Source organism: Scyliorhinus canicula, chromosome 2, assembly GCF_902713615.1.
Source record: "Scyliorhinus canicula chromosome 2, sScyCan1.1, whole genome shotgun sequence".
NCBI lineage: Eukaryota > Metazoa > Chordata > Chondrichthyes > Carcharhiniformes > Scyliorhinidae > Scyliorhinus > Scyliorhinus canicula.
In genome coordinates this window covers 218482994-218499750 of record NC_052147.1, presented here as the reverse complement: position 1 = coordinate 218499750, position 16757 = coordinate 218482994, and the positions used below count along the sequence as shown (strand labels likewise).

The 16757-nt window shown below is 51.4% G+C and overlaps 1 long non-coding RNA gene across 1 annotated transcript in view; it reads right to left on the bottom strand.

The window, feature by feature from the left end:
* LOC119962446 overlaps positions 1-16757 on the bottom strand; it is a 96843-nt gene that overhangs the window by 24465 nt on the left and 55621 nt on the right. The window lies entirely within an intron of this gene.

The window sequence follows — 16757 nt, the reverse complement described above, 5'->3', positions numbered from 1 at the left end:
TCTATGAAATGGAAATTTACAGAGAAAAAAAGGATTAAACTGCCTCCAAGTTTAAAGACAAACCTTGGCTTGACATCATCACTGATTCTGGAAAATTATGTGCTTTGCTTTTGAACTATAGGCTGAATTACTAAATTATTTATGTGCGTTACAACCTTACACCTTTCAAAGGCAACTGGGAGCCTTGCAGACAAACATGGTCTATCAGTGTCATTGCAAACATATGTCTTGTAATTAATAAAGCCCCATTCTTTTGTTAAAGCAGTCAGACTAATCCTGCCAACATGGACTTCACTCTTTCATTCTGCACTCTAGCATGTGTGTGCAAAACTGATAATTTTAAATGTGATAAATAATTTGTTATTTTATAAAGTGGAAATGGAGATTGTACATTACAACAATGAATGACTGTATAAATGTCCATTTAATACACACTGCGAGAATCCAATGGAAATAAATTTGTCATCAGCCTAGGTTTTGATCTGAATGGAAACAGAAAGATCAGAGTAATGTTACTTGATGGTGCTTCCTGCTGCCTCCTTTTCACAGCAATTTATTTTTTCAGTTTTCTTTCCACTGTCCTTTCCCAAAAACACTGGACTGGAAAACTGTTTATGCTGGCAGGCTGGCATGAACCGGACAAAGGTAACAGTCACTGAAACAGAAGAAGTAGGCTTAAGGTGCACCTGATATCTTGGGACTCATTCAAACGAGAGAACTGATGTTCCTGCACTGCAATTATGCAGCACAGTGGTTAGCATTGTTGCTTCACAATGCCAGGGACCCGTGTTCGATGCCCGGTTTGGGTCACTGTCTGTGCGGAGTCTGCATGTTCTCCCCACGTCTGCGTAGGTTTCCTGCGGGTGCTCGGGTTTACTCCCACAAGTCCCAAAAGACGTGCTGTTAGATGGATTGATCACGCTAAATTGCCCTGTCATGTCCAAAATGTTCAGTGGGGTTGCTAGGTTACGGGTTGGGTTGGAGGTATGGGCTTAGGTAAGGTGCTCTTTCAGGGGCTGGTGGAGACTCGATGGGCCAAATGGTCTCCTTCTGCACTGTAAATTCTATGATTCTATACTCAGTAGCCGTAGGTATCTCACTGGTAGTATGTTGGTGGGTAAGTCATTAAAGGGGAAGGGGTGTAATTAGGAGAGGAATCCTATGGAAAAGAAGTATGACCGGGAGGAGTCCAATCAAGTTAAGGGGTGAGATTGTTGGAAATGGTTGTGGGGGGGTTACTCAGATTGCCACAAATAGAGGTGAAGGGAAGGGTAAAACTACAAGGCGTATAATGGTTAATAGAACCAAAACAACAGGTCGACATGTGAGGAGAAGGTAGAGATTAATAGGATGAACAGGCAGGGCCAGTCTAACAACTAAGGAGGGGAAGGGAAATGTAAAAAAAATTAAAATACAAGATGACTGTGGGAGTGAAAGTTGAGAATGAGGCTGAGTGTTATCAGAGATTAATAAAGGAGGTCAGAATGTGTGAAAGGCATAGTGCACAAGAAAATCCTGCAAGGGAAAGACAAAACAGCAGGACATATTTAAAAACCTTGCACCTAAATGCATACCGTGTTTGGAATAAGGTCAATGAGCTGACGGCACAAATAGAGACAAACGGGTATGATTTGGTGGGGAATTACTGAAACAAAGTTGCAGGAGGACCAGGACTGGGAGTTGAATCTCCAAGAATGAAATGAAATGAAAAAATGAAAATCGCTTATTGTCATGAGTAGGCTTCAGTGAAGTTACTGTGAAAAGCCCCTAGTCGCCACATTCCGGAGCCTGTTCAGGGTGGCTGGTACGGGAATTGAAGCGTGCTGCTGGCCTACCTTGGTCTGCTTTAAAAGCCAATGATTTAGCCCAGTGTGCTAAACCAGCCCCTGGTTTATCACTCAGTACTTGCTCAGTATTCTGAAAAGATAGACAGGATGGAACAGGAGGTGGAGTTGCTTTATTGGTTAATGATGGCATCAAGGCTGCATTAAGAAATTATATTGGCACTAAGGGTCAAAATGTTGAATCGATTTGGGTGGAAATAAAAAACAAGGGAAAAACTCCTTGATAGGAGTAATTTACAGGCCCCCGAGCAGTACTTCCAAAGTGGGGCATAGTATAAACCAAGAAATAATGAGGGCTTGTGAGAAGGGCACAATGGTAATCATGGGTGATTTTAATATGCATATTGACTGAATTAATCAAATTGGCAAGGGTATCCTTGAGGAAGATTTCATAGAGTGTATGAGAGATTGTTTCTTGGGCAGTATGTTCTGGAGCCCAACAGGGAACAGACTATTTTAGATTTTGTATTATGGAACAAAGAAGGGTTGATAAATAGTCTTGTCGTTAAGGATTCTCTTGGAAGGAGTGATCTCAGCGTGCTGGAATTTCAAATACAGATTGAGCAAGAGAAGACAGAGAGCCATACCAGAGTAGTGTTCGACAGAAGTAATTATACAGGCCTGAGGAAAGAATTGGCCCAAGTAGACTGGAGACATATAATTGAGAGTAGGACAGTTGAGGAATGATGGTGGATGTTTCGGGAGATATTAAATACCACTCAATCAAAGTACATTCCTGAGAGGAAGGGGAATTGTAAAAGTGAGAAAAACTATCCATGGCTAAACAAGGAGGTCAAGGAAGGTATAAAGGCAGGGCAGCACGGTGGCCTAGTGGTTAGCACAACTGCCTCACGGCGCTGAGGTCCCAGGTTCGATCCCGGCTCTGGGTCACTGTCTGTGTGGAGTTTGCACATTCTCCCTGTGTCTGCGTGGGTTTCGCCCCCACAACCCAAAAACGTGCAGAGTAGGTGGATTGGCCACGCTAAATTGCCCCTTAATTGGAAAAAATAATTGGATAATCTAAATTTATAAAAAAAAAGGAAGGTATAAAGGCAAAAACTAGGCATACCATACTGCAAAACCGAATGGAAAGCTGGAGGATTGGGAGAACTTTAAAGTTCAGCAAAAGGCTACGAAAAATAAAATCAAACGAGCTAAGGTGAACTATGAAAGTAAACTAGCAGAAAACATAAACATTGATACTAAAAGCTTCTATAAGTATATAAAGGGTAAGAGAATCGCTAAAGTAAATGTTGACCCTTTAGAGGATGATACTGGTGAGCTAATAATGGGGAACACAGAGATAATAATAATAATAATATTTAATCGTGTCACATGTCAGCTTACATTACACTGCAGTGAGGTTGCTGTGAAAATTCCCTTGTCTCCACATTCCGGTGCCTGTTCGGGGACACTGAGGGAGAATTCAGAATGTCCAATTCACCTAACAAACACGTCTTTCGGGACTTGTGGGAGGAAACCGGAGCACCCGGAGGAAACCCACGCAGACACGGGGAGAGCGTGCAAACTTGACACAGACAGTGACCCAAGCTGAGAATCGAACCCAGGACCCTGGCACTGTGAAGCAACAGTGCTAACCACTGTGTTACTGCACCGGTCATTTAGGGGATGTGGGTATCACTGGCTAGTGGTGGTGGAGAGCTACCTTCTTAAACTGCTGCAGTTGCTGAGTTGTAGGTACACCCACAATGCTGTACGGAGGGAGTTCCTGGATTATGATCTAACCACAGTGAAGGAACGGTGTTATATTTCCAAGTCGGCGTGGTGAGTGAATTTGAAGGAAACCTCCAGGTAGGGGTTCCCAGATATCTACTGCTCCTGTCCTTAGATGGTAGTGGTGGTGTGTTTGGAAGGTGTTCCATTCCAGAGGTGAGTCTACAACAAGGAAGCATTCAGTCAAGTCAAGGAACAAAGTAAAAGTAAAAGCGCCTGATACTGAATAAATTAAAACCAGGGGGAAGGTTCTCCACTGGTTTAAATGATAGCTCAGATATAGGAAGGTTATGGCTGGTGGCAGCCTATCACTTCAGCCACATTGCATTGCTGCAGGAATTCCTCAAGGTAGTGTCCTACGGTCCTGATGTGTTAGGCAGGTTGATTCGACGTTGACTGCAACTGGATGCCGTGAAGCTAGAAACAGACGTCTGACACAGGAGATGATCCAACACTGTTTTATTTAACTAGTGGACTGCTGTACATGTTCAGCTGTGGGTTGACACTCTACTAATCCAACTGATGACCTCTTACTGGCTTGACCAGACTTACTAGCTACCGCATGGTAATAGTGCTCACTAGCTTGTGCACTCTGACTGTCTCAGTTGCTGGGTCCTGAGAGAGGGAGAGTCTTAATGCCCTGTGGGCTTTATAGTGGTGGTGTCCTGTCTGGTGATTGGTTGTTCTGTGTTGTGTGTTCATTGGTCATCCTGTGTGTCAATAATTGCCTGTCTGCATCTCATTATATACATGAGTGGATTGGATTGGATTTGTTTATTGTCACGTGTACCGAGGTACAGTGAAAAGTATTTTTCTGCAAGCAGCTCAACAGATCATTCAGTACATGGGAAGAAAAGGGAATTAAACAGAATTCAAGAAAATACATAAGAATACATAATAGGGCAACACAATATATACAATGTACTACATAAGCATTGGCATCGGATGAAGCAGACACGGGTGTAGTGTTAATGAGGTCAGTCTATAAGAGGGTCATTTAGGAGTCTGGTGACAGTGGGGAAGAAGCTGTTTTTGAGTCAGTTCGTCCGTGTTCTCAGACTTCTGAATCTCCTGCCCGATGGAAGAAGTTGGAAAAGTGAGTAAGCCGGGTGGGAGGGATCCTTGATTATGCTGCCTGCTTTCCCCCGGCAGCGGGAGGTGTAGATGGAATCAATGGATGGGAGGCAGGTTCGTGTGATGGACTGGGCGGTGTTCACGACTCTCTGAAGTTCCTTGCGGTCCTGGGCCGAGCAGTTGCCATACCAGGCTGTGATGCAGCCCGATAGGATGCTCTCTATAGTGCATCTGTAAAAGTTGGTAAGGGTTAATGTGGACATGCCGAATTTCCTTAGTTTCCGGAGGAAGTAAAGGCGCTGTTGTGCTTTCTTGGTGATAGCGTCGACATGAGTGGACCAGGATAGATTTTTGGTGATGTGCACCCCTAGGAATTTGAAACTGCTCACCATCTCTACCTCGGCTCCGTTGATTCTGACAGGGGTGTGCACAGTACTTTGCTTCCTGAAGTCGATGACCAGCTCTTTAGTTTTGCTGGCATTAAGGGAGAGATTGTTGTCGCTGCACCACTCCACTAGGTTCTCTATCTCCCTCCTGTATTCGGACTCGTCGTTATTCGAGATCCGGCCCACTATGGTCGTATCGTCAGCAAACTTGTAGATGGAGTTGGAACCCAGTTTTGCCATGCAGTCGTGTGTGTACAGGGAGTAGAGTAGGAGGCTAAGTACACAGCCTTGTGGGGCACCGGTATTGAGGACTATTGTGGAGGAGGTGTTGGTGTTCATTCTTACTGACTGTGGTCTGTTGGTCAGAAAGTCAAGGATCCAGTTGCAGAGTGGAGAGCCAAGTCCTAGGTTTTGGAGCTTGGATATGAGCTTGGCTGGGATTATGGTGTTGAAGGCGGAGCTGTAGTCAATAAATAGGAGTCTGATGTAGGAGTCCTTGTTTTCGAGATGCTCTAGGGATGAGTGTAGGGCCAGGGAAATGGCGTCTGATGTGGACTGGTTGCGACGGTATGCGAATTGAAGTGGGTCAAGGCGTTCCGGGAGTATGGAGGTGATGCGCTTCATGATCAGCCTCTCGAAGCATTTCATTACAACTGATGTCAGGGCCACCGGGCGGTAGTCATTGAGGCACGTTGCCTGGTTCTTCTTTGGTACCGGTATGATGGTGGTCTTCTTGAAGCAGGTAGGGACCTCGGAGTGGAGTAGGGATAGGTTAAAGATGTCTGTGAAAACCTCTGCCAGCTGGTCCGCGCAGGCTCTGAGTGCACGACCGGGGATCCCGTCCGGGCCCATCGCCTTCCGTGGGTTCACTTTCAGGAAGGCCGATCTGACTTCGGAAACTGTGATGGTGGGTATGGGTGAATTATGGGTTGCTGGGGCACTCGATAGCGGATTGTTGGTTGCCTGCTCAAACCGAGCATAGAATGCATTAAGTTGATCGGGGAGGGGTGCACTGCTGCCAGAGATACTGCTTGGCTTCGCTTTGTAGCTCGTTATGTTGCTTAGTCCTTGCCACAACCGCCGAGAGTCTGTCTGTGACTCTAGTTTAGTTTGATATTCTCTCTTGGCATCTTGGATGGCTTTGCGGAGGTCGTACCTGGATTTCTTGTATAGGACAGGGTCGTCTGCCTTGAACGCCTCAGATCTGTCCTTCAGTAGGGAGTCAATCTCGCGGTTGAGCCATGGTTTCCAGTTGGGGAACGTACGTACTGCATTCTTTGGCACGCAGTCGTCCACACATTTGCTGATGAAGTCTGTGACGGTGGTGACATACTCATTTAAGTTAGTCGCTGAGTTCTTAAATATGGACCAGTCCACTGTCTCCAAGCAGTCACGTAAGAGCTCTTCTGTCTCATCGGACCAGCACTGCACAACCTTCTTAGCTGGGTTCTCCCGCTTGAGTTTCTGCTTGTAAGCCGGGAGAAGGAGCACAGTCTTATGGTCTGATTTCCCAAAGTGTGGTCGGGGGATGGAACGGTAGGCGCCCTTGATTTTTGAGTAGCAGTGGTCAAGAGTGTTGTCGCCCCTGGTGGTACAGGAAATGTGCTGGTGGAATTTTGGCAGTACACTCTTCAGGTTGGCTTTGTTGAAGTCTCCGGCCACAATGAACAGGGCCTCCGGGTGTTCTGTTTCATAGTTGTTTATGACTGTGTACAGTTCATCCAGCGCCTTCCTCACTTCTGCCTGGGGTGGGATGTAGACCACTGTGATAATGGCTGAAGTGAACTCACGTGGAAGATAGTATGGGCGGCACTTTACGGTCAAGTAGTCCAGGTCTGGGGAGCAGTAGGTCGCCATGGTCACCACATCCAAGCACCAGGAGGAGTTGATGAGGAGGCAAACCCCTCCACCCTTCGCTTTGCCTGAAGATGCCGTGCGGTCCGCCCGGTGAATAGAGAAGCCTTCAGGTTGTATGGCACAGTCCGGTGAGGCGGGGGTGAGCCATGTCTCTGTGAAACAGAGCACACAGCAGTCTCTTACTTCTCTCTGAGAGGTAAGTCTGGCGTTAAGTTCATCCAGCTTGTTTTCAATCGCTTGGACGTTTGCCAGGAGTATGCTGGGGAGAGGGGTCTTGAAACCGCGTTCCTTCAGTCTAACCTGCAGACCGCTGCGTTTCCCTCGCTTTCTCGGTCGGCAGCTGCTGCTGGATGATCCTGGGATCCGATGGGAGACGTCCGCCCTTGTGGAAGGTAGGTGGTTGCATCTGGCGGGGTCCAGGGCGCTGGCGGAGTCCAGGGCGCTAGCGAGGTCCAGGGCGCTGTTTACATTTCCGGGGTCGCGTCTGGCAGGGCCCCGGGCGCTGGTTGAGGTAGAGGGGTTGCTGGGGGGGTGAGTTTGCGATCCGGATGGGTCCCGGCGTTCTGCGGGCGCGGGAATACCTTGCAGCGTGTTCGGGTCCTTGCGCGCGGTCTCCGTTGTTTTTGGGGTCCTGGGTCGTGGGCAGGGGCTTCCTGGGGCAGATTGGGCTAGGTCCCATGGTCTGTTCCCTTCCTGGGCGCTCCTGGGGTCGGATTTTGAAGTCGGCACGGTGGGGCCTCCATGTGGATTTTCCTTCCTTCCATCACCAGGTAGGTCGGGTTGCTGGGCGGGCCTCTCCGGGTCGGGTCACTGGGCGGGTCTCTTGGGGTCGCGTTGAGCCGTGTCTTGCCATCGGGGGTCGGGTCGGGAGCTCCGGGGACAAGGCCGGGCGATCCGGAGGCTGGCGTCGGTTGTTAGGCCGGGTTTGGAGCTCCGAGGCCCGGGTCGGCTCCAAATCGAGGTTGGGGCTTCACTTCCGGTTTGGGCCCGATCTTCTTCCAGGTCACGGAGGTCAGGTCGGGTCGGGTCACAAGGTCTCCAAGGGACTCGGAGGATCTTCAAGCCTGCAAGAGAACATAAGAGAGAGAGGTTAGTAATAATGTTAGCTTTAGAATTAATTTTTAAAAGGTTAGAACGAGTATAAATAAAGTTAAAAGTGGATCTGTTGGGGAGAGCTTGCAGAGAGTCGCCTCGCTCCGGCGCCATCATCTTGCAGTGGATATTATGACATCTCTCCTTTTTTTTAAATAAATTTTGGAATGTGGAGGTATATACATGCCTGACTATGTACAAGTGGTGAATTAACGAACACATGTACATGGGAAGGTGTCTATCATGCAGATACAGAGCAAACTGAACAAAATTTACAAAGGTTAAGTCTATAGATTCAGTCTTTGAGGCGTAATGAGACCATCAATTCACAAGACACGTGATTAGAAGTGAACAGTGGTTTTAATAGTCTTACAACTGAGCCTGCCTGCGACGAGATGAACAGGCAGCAGGCTCACGACTGCAGATCTTTATACTTCCGGTTAGTGGGAGGAGCCATGGGCGGAGGCAAGGGTGGAGCCCAGTACAAACTCCTCATCTCCCCCTATGGGCAGAGCCGCACAACGGCTCACATACAGAGCCCACGAGGACACAATACATATGATACAACACAGTGTGAATACTAGGTTTATAATTCACCACATTCACCCCCTGTAAAAAAAAATCAAGTCCGCCGGGGGTGATGGGTCTACAAATTGAGCCGGTCCGGCGGCCGAGTCGTCCTTTGGGATCGGCGAAGCACCGGGGTTGCAGCCTCTTCTGGTTGCTGGGTGGTGGCGGTCGGTGAGGGTACGATGGTGGACTCCGGGGGTGATTCGGTCCAAGCTTCATACCGGACTGGTTCGACTGGCGACGGGGAGCACCGGAAACCCATAGGCGCGGGGGCGCGGAACACGGGCAGTGAACCTGTAGGTGCGGGGGCGCAGGGTGCGGAGGGTTGTGTGGGGTGTAGTGTGAGGGGTACCTCGGCGATAGTAGTGGTGGGATTGAATCCTGCAGGCGCCAGGTCCCGGAGGGAAAGTGTCCTGACGGCCGTCAGGGTATTCGATGAAGGCGTATTGGGGGTTCGAGTGGAGTAGGAGCACTCTCTCTACGAGTGGGTCAGTTTTGTGTGCCCGGACGTGCTTCCAGAGGAGAACCGGGCCCTGTGTCTTCAACCATGCTGGGAGCAAAACCCCCGTGGTAGTGCCACTAGAAAAAACAAATAGCCATTCGTGAGGGGTCTGGTTGGTGGCTGTACATAGGAGGGACCTAATAGCATGGAGCGCGTCGGGGAGGACTTCCTGCCAATGGGAGGTCGGGAGATTCCTGGACCGGAGGGTCAATAGGACGGTCTTCCAGAGCATCGCGTTCTCCCTCTCCACCTGCCCGTTCCCCCTAGGGTTGTAGCTGGTAGTCCTGCTCGAGGCAATGCCCTTGTCGAGCAGGTACTGACGCAGCTCGTCGCTCATAAAGGACGAACCCCTGTCGCTGTGTATGTAGCTGGGGAAACTGAATAGAGTGAAGACACTGTGCAGGGCTCTGATGACTGTGCGGGAGGTCATATCGGGGCACAGGAGAGCAAAGGGGAAGCGGGAGAACTCGTCAATGACGCACAGGAAGTACATATTCCGATTGGTCGAGGGGAGTGGCCCTTTGAAATCGACGCTTAGGCGTTCAAAGGGCCGGGATGCCTTTGCCAGGTGGGCCTTGTCTGGTCTATAGAAGTGCAGTTTGCACTCCACACAGATCGTGCAATCCCTGGTGATGGCTTTTACCTCCTCGGTGGAGAAAGGCAGATTTTGGGCTTTGACGTTGTGGGCGAGCCGGGTGACCCCTGGGTGGCAGAGGTCATTGTGGATAGCTTTCAGGCGGTCGTCTTGCGCGCTGGCGCACGTGCCAGGGACAGGGCACCTGGGGGCTCGTTGAGCTTCCCCGGTCGATACATAATATCGTACTTGGAGGTGGAGAGTTCGATCCCCCACCATAGGATCTTATCATTTTTAATTTTGCCCCTTTATGAGTTGTCAAACATGAAGACAACCGATCTTTGGTCGGTGATGAGGGTGAACCTCCTACCTGTGAGGTAGTGCCTCCAGTGACGTATCGCTTCCACGATGGCTTGTGCTTCCTTTTCGACTGAGGAGTGTCGAAGTTCCGAAGCGGAGAGAGTTTGGGAGAAGAAGGTGCCTGGTCTCCCTGCCTGGTTTAGTGTGGCAGCGAGAGCGACCTCTAAGGCATCGCTCTCCACCTGAAAGGGGACGGATTCATCCACCACCCGCATGGCCGCTTTGACAATGTCCTTCTTGATGCAGGTGAAGGCCTGGCGAGCCTCATCTGACAGAGGAAAGAATGTGGCCTTAAATAGTGGGCGGGCTTTGTCCGCATACTGAGGGACCCACTGGGCATAATACGAGAAAAATCCCAGGCACCTTTTGAGGGCCCTGGGACAATGAGGGAGAGGGAGTTGCAAATGGTCCGGGCGGGGCCCAGGACTCCGTTTTCCACGACATAGCCGAGGATGGCTAGCCTGGTCATGCGGAAAACGCATTTCTCCGTGTTATTCGTGAGGTTGGGTTTCTGGGCAGTCTGGAGAAATCAATGGAGGTTAGCGTCATGGTCCTGCTGATCATGGCCGCAGATGGTAACGTTGTCCAAGTACGGAAACGTGGTCCGCAGCCCATACTGGTCCACCATTTGGTCCATTGCTCGTTGGAACACCGAGACCGCATTTGTGATGCCAAAGGGAACCCGGAGGAAATGGAAGAGGCGGCCATCTGCCTCGACCGCCGTGTAGTGGCGGTCCTCCGGGCGGATTGGGAGCTGGTGGTATGCAGACTTCAGATCCACCGTTGAGAAAATGCGATGCTGGCCGATCTGATTCACCATGTCTGCAATCCTGGGGAGGGGGTACGCATCAAGGAGCATGAACCGATTAATAGTCCACTACCATTCAGAATTTTTCCCCGGTCTTGACGACCACCACCTGAGCTCTCCAAGGGCTATTACTGGCTTCTATGATCCCCTCACGTAGGAGCCTATGGACCTCGGTTCTGATAAACACCCTGTCCTGCAGGTGGTACCACCTGCTGCGAGTGGCTACGGATTTGCAGTCTGGAGTGAGGTTGGCAAAGAGTGGAGGGGGGTCGATTTTTAGCGTCGCAGATAGTGAGTGGAGGTAGGGGTCTGCCGAAGCTGAGTGTGAGGCTTTTGAGATTACACTGGAAGTCGAGTCCCAGTAAGAGTGGGGCGCAGAGTTCGGGGAGTACATATAGCTGGAAGTTCGAGTTGCTGGTGCCCTGAATCGTTAGGGAGGTGAACAGAGTGTGAGCCCGAAGCAAGGGAGATCGTTTGACGTGCAGGGAAAATAGGGAGCGAACAGTGTCTTACCAGATCTGGGTGTACGAAGCTCTCGGTGCTCCCGGAGTCGAAGAGGCACGGTGTACTGTACCAGTAGATTTTAATGGTCATCATCGAGTTGCGGAGGTGTTTCGGACGCGACTGGTCCAACGTGACCGCGCTGAGTTGCGGGTAGTTGGCGGCTCGATCAGCTGTGCTGGAGTGGCCCCGTGATGACTGTCCGCCGAGGTCGTAGTCTTCGAGGTGAGTTTCAGAGTTTGAAGAGGATGGGTCCCAAGATGGCCACCCCCATGGATCGCATGTGGCGGGCGGTGAGGAAGATGGTGCCCAAGATGGCGGCCCCATAAGTCGCATGTGGCCGGCCGTGTGGAGGAGGGTTGCCAAGATGGCGGCCCCCATGAGTCGCACGTATCGGGTGGGGGCGGAGTCGGCATACAGGCCGCAACATTTCGGGGCCTGCGGGCCTGCGAGTTTTCGAAGCGAGTGCCCTGGGCTGCGGGAGAGTTTGGAGAGGGGGATTTCTTCGCCAGGCAGACCCGGGCATAGTGTCCTTAGCGACCGCAGCTGCTGCAGGTCGCGTTGTGGGCCGGGCAGTGCAGCCGTGGGTGCTGAGGGTGTCCGCAAAAATGGCACACTGGGGCTGCGTAGTGGGTGGGTAGCCGCGCGGTGCAGGCCTGGGGCAGTCGCTGGTCGGGGGCCCAGGATGGGGTCGCTTGGTCCGCGACCGCGGGGAACGAGGTGAGGCTGCAGAACGAGACCTCCATGGTTGTAGTTAACTCTACAGTGTCGTCCAAGTTCTGGGCCCCTTTTTCAAGCAACCGCTGGCGCACATAGTTTGACCTGAGCCCTGCCACGTATACATCTCGGACAGCGAGCTCCATATGCTGGTAGGCTAATACAGCTTGATAATTGCAGTCCCGAGCTAAGGCTTTTAGATCGTGCAGGAATTTGTCCAGCGACTCCGCAGGGCGCTGGCGGCGGGTCGTAAAAATGTGGTGCGCGTAGACCTCGTTGATGGGCCTCACGTACATTCGATCGAGCATGGCCAGGGCCGCCATATACGAGGTAGTACTGTTAAGTTGAGTAGAGATACGGTGGCTCACCCTTGCGTGCAGTAGGCTGAGTTTCTGCTCCTCCGTAGTTTCTGAAGTGCTTGATTCAGCCAGGTAGGCCTTGAAACATCTAAGCCAGTGTAGAAAGATTTCTTTCGCCTCTGCAGCCTGCGGGTCGAGTTCTAGCCGGTCAGGTTTGAGGGCTGATTCCATTGTAGTTTTCTTCAAGTTTCCTAAGACTATTAAATTGAGACCATCAATTCACAAGACATGTGATTGGAAGTGAACAGTGGTTTTAATAGTCTTACAACTGAGCCTGCCTGCAACGAGATGAACTGGCAGCAGGCTCACGACTGCAGATCTTTATACTTTTGGTTAGTGGGAGGAGCCATGGGTGGAGCCAAGGGTGGAGCCCAGTACAAACTCTTCATCTCCCCCTATGGGCAGAGCCGCGCAACGGCTCGTATACAGAGCCCACGAGGACACAATACATATGACACAACGCAGTGTGAATTACTAGGTTTATAATTCACCACAAGGCGGGCGACAAATTGTTGTCGATCGCCGCAGTGGGGGAGCAGGAGACGCCGGCACTTGGACAGGCGGGATGCTGCCATTGCGGTGGTGTCGTGGACAGGCGGGATTGCTGGCAGATCGGTGGCCTCGTGGCAGGAGACAACCGGAAGAGGCATGATAGTCAGCGGAGCAATGCGGTCAGGTGGTGGGCGGGGAACTCTCCGCAGCGCCCTCCTGTTGTGCCGGAGAATGGAGCCGTCAGCCATTTGAACAATGAAAGACCTTGGGGCAGCCTTCCTGACAACAACAGCTGGGGCTGACCAACCTCCCTCAGGCAACTGGACACGAACAACATCTGCTGGAGCCAGCACAGGCAGATCCATGGCATGAACATCATACGTGATCTTCTGCTGGTCCCTGGACCGATGCACCTTTTGCAGCACTGTGAGGTGGTCAAGGTCTGGAATATGGATGGCTGGAACAGTCGTCCTCAGGTTGTGGTTCATGAGCATCTGCGCCGGAGACAAACCAGTCGACAGAGGGGTTGCCCTGTAAGCCAGCAGCGCCAAGTTGAAATCGGAGTCTGGGTCTGCAGCCTTGCACAACAACCGCTTGACAATATGGACCCCTTTCGGGCCTTCCCGTTTGATTGCGGGTAATGGGGACTGGAGGTGATGTGACTGAAGTTGTAGTATCGTGCAAAGTCGGACCATTCGTGGCTGTAGAAACATGGACCGTTGTCACTCATTACTGTGAGTGGTATCCCATGCCTGGCAAACGTCTCTTTGCAGGCTTTGATGACTGACTTGGATGTGAGGTCCGACAATTTCACTACTTCCGGGTAACTGGAGTAGTCGACCAAGAGCACGTAGTCACACCCATTGGTGTGAAGGAGGTCTATCCCCACTTTAGACCACGGAGAGGTCACAATTTTGTGCCTTTGCAGTGTTATCTTGGGCTGAGCTGGTTAAAACTTCTGGCAGGTTGTGCAGTTGAGGACCCTGTCGGCAATGTCCTGGTTGATGCCCGGCCAATAAACCGCCTCCCGAGCTCTGCGTCGACATTTTTCGACCCCAAGGTGACCCTCATGGATCTGTCTGTGCACCATAGCTCGCATGCTTTGAGGAATGACGATCCTATCCAGTTTAAAAGGATTCCCTCAACAACCGTTAACTCATCCTTAACGTTAAAGAACTGGGGATATTTCCCTCTTTGCCAGCCATGGGTGAGGTGTTGCATCACACGCTGCAGTCGAGGATCTTTGGCAGTTTCTTCGCGTATTTGGACCACTCATTCATCAGTGGTTGGGAGGTTGCTGGCACACAACTGTACCTGTGCCTCTATGTGGCAGATGAAGTCGCCCTGTTCATACGTCATGGTGATGGATCGGGATAGGGCATCCGCGATGATCAGCTCCTTACCCGGTGTGTAGACAAATTAGAAGCCATATCGGCAGAGACGAAGAAGAATTTGCTGTAGCCGAGGTGTCATGACATTTAAATCCTTCTGGATTATGTGGACTAAAGGCCTGTGGTCTGTTTCCACCGTGAACTTCGGCAGGCCGTATACGTAGTCATGAAACTTGACTATTCCTGTCAGGAGACCCAAGCATTCCTTTTCGATCTGGGCATACCGTTGCTCAGTCGACGTCATGGCCCTGGAGGCATATGCCACTGGAGCCCAGGACAAGGAGTCATCTCGCTGGAGGAGCACCGCCCCAATGCCGACCTGGCTTGCGTCAGTAGATATCTTGGTGTCCCTGGTTGGGTCAAAGAACGGCAGTACTGGGGCTGGGTGAGCTTCGCCTTCAGCTCAATCCATTCCTTTTCATGTGCGGGCAGCCACTGGAACACTGTTGACTTCTTTATGAGATGCCGGAAGGCCGTGGTGTGGGCTGCCAAATCGGGAATGAATTTCCCGAGAAAATTTACCATCCCGAGGATGCGGAGGACCGCCTTCTTGTCCTCTGGGGTCTTCATGGCATTGATCGCCAGCACCTTGTCGGCGTCAGGTTGCACACCTTGCTGTGAAATGTGGTCACCCAGAAACTTGACAGCGGATTGACCAAATGAGCATTTGGCCCTGTTGACCTGGAGGCCATTTTCATGAATCTGCTGGAAGACCTGTTTGAGGCTGGCAATGTGATCCTCGGGCATTGTGGACCAGATGATCACGTCGTTCACATAGACTCGCACCCCCTCGATGCCCTCCATCATTTGCTCCATAATGCAATGTAATACTTTGGAAGCTGATATGATACCGAAAGGCATGCGGTTGTAGCAATAGCGGCAGAAAGGAGTGTTAAACGTGCACAGCTTCCGACTGGACGCGTCCAGCTGTATTTGCCAGAAGCCACGGGAGACGTCCAGCTTGGTGAAGAATTTGGCATGTGCCATCTCACTGGTTAACTCTTTGGGATAGGGTAGTGCTCTCGCATGATGTTGCGGTTCAGGTCTTTGGGATCAATGCAAATGCAGAGTTCACCAGAGGGTTTTTTTACACAGACCATGGAGCTGACCCAGTCTGTTGGTTCCGTGACCTTTGAGATGATGCCCTGGTCTTGGAGGTCTTGTAGCTTCTTTTTCAAACGATTCTTGAGTGGAGCCGGCACCCGGCGTGGTGCATGGATCACTGGGATGGCGTTCGGCTTGATCAATACCTTGTAGCGATATGTGAGCGTGCCCATTCCATCAAACACGTTGTGGTATTGTGTGAGAATGTCGTCGATCTCGGCCTGGAGATTCACATCGGGCGAGGCAGTAGCCGGTGTCGAGGACATGGTGTGGACTCGCTGGACCAGATTCAGGAGCTTGCAGGTGCGAGCACCGAGCAGAGATGCCCTGTCAGGCCGGACGATCTTGAATCGTAATGTTGCCTTGATTGCCTTGTGAGATACCCCTAGCTGACATGATCCACTGGCAACTATGGCATTGCCATTGGAGTCAAGGAGCTGGCAGGCTGGGGGAAGAATGCTTGGTTGGTCATGGATGCTGTCGAGATCTGACTGTGATATGAGGTTCGCAGACACACCGTGTCCAGTTTCAATGAATTTACAGTGCAGAAGGAGGCCATTCGGCCCATCGAGTCTGCATCGGCTCCTGGAAAGAGCCCAAGGTTAACACCTCCACCCTATGCCCATAACCCAGTAACCCTACCCAACACTAAGGGCAATTTTGGACACTAAGGGCAATTTATCATGTCCAATCCACCTAACTTGCACATCTTTAGACTGTGGGAGGAAACCGGAGCACCCGGAGGAAACCCACGCACACATGGGGAGGATGTGCAGACTCCGCACAGACAGTGACCCAAGCCGGAATCGAACCTGGGACCCTGGAGCTGTGAAGCGATTGTGCTATCCACAATGCTACCGTGCTGCCAAATCGGGTTCAAATCGGGAGCGAGCCTGGTTGACTGTGACGACAGCACACCACTTGTCGTCGGGATCCACACTGAGGATCGAAAGGCGGTTTGCAGGTGCAGTGGAGACCAGCTCACGTGTGGTTATGATGCCCACCCAATCTGGAGACTCGAGGCAGTCAGCAATGGGGTCTGTTGGGCTGTCGGGATCGGATTACTGCATGCCTTGTTGTACCGAGCGGACACTTCTGCACTGCATCTGGGATCGCTGGCTGATAATCGGTGGGGCAGACCTGCAGAAGGCCAGGCTTCCCACACTGTCGACATCGCCATCCTTTGGCTGGACATTGCCGCTTTAAATGGGCGGAGCCACAATTCGGACACATCATGACGCTGATGTCAGCGTGTTCCGTGCGCCATCGCGCATGCGCAGTGCGGTCAGCCGACATTCGCACCTGCGCATTCGGGTTTTTGGCCTTGTCGTCCACACGGTCGTGGCGCGCATGCGTCGGGACCCAGGAAAAGCGCGCAAAATGACCACTCTC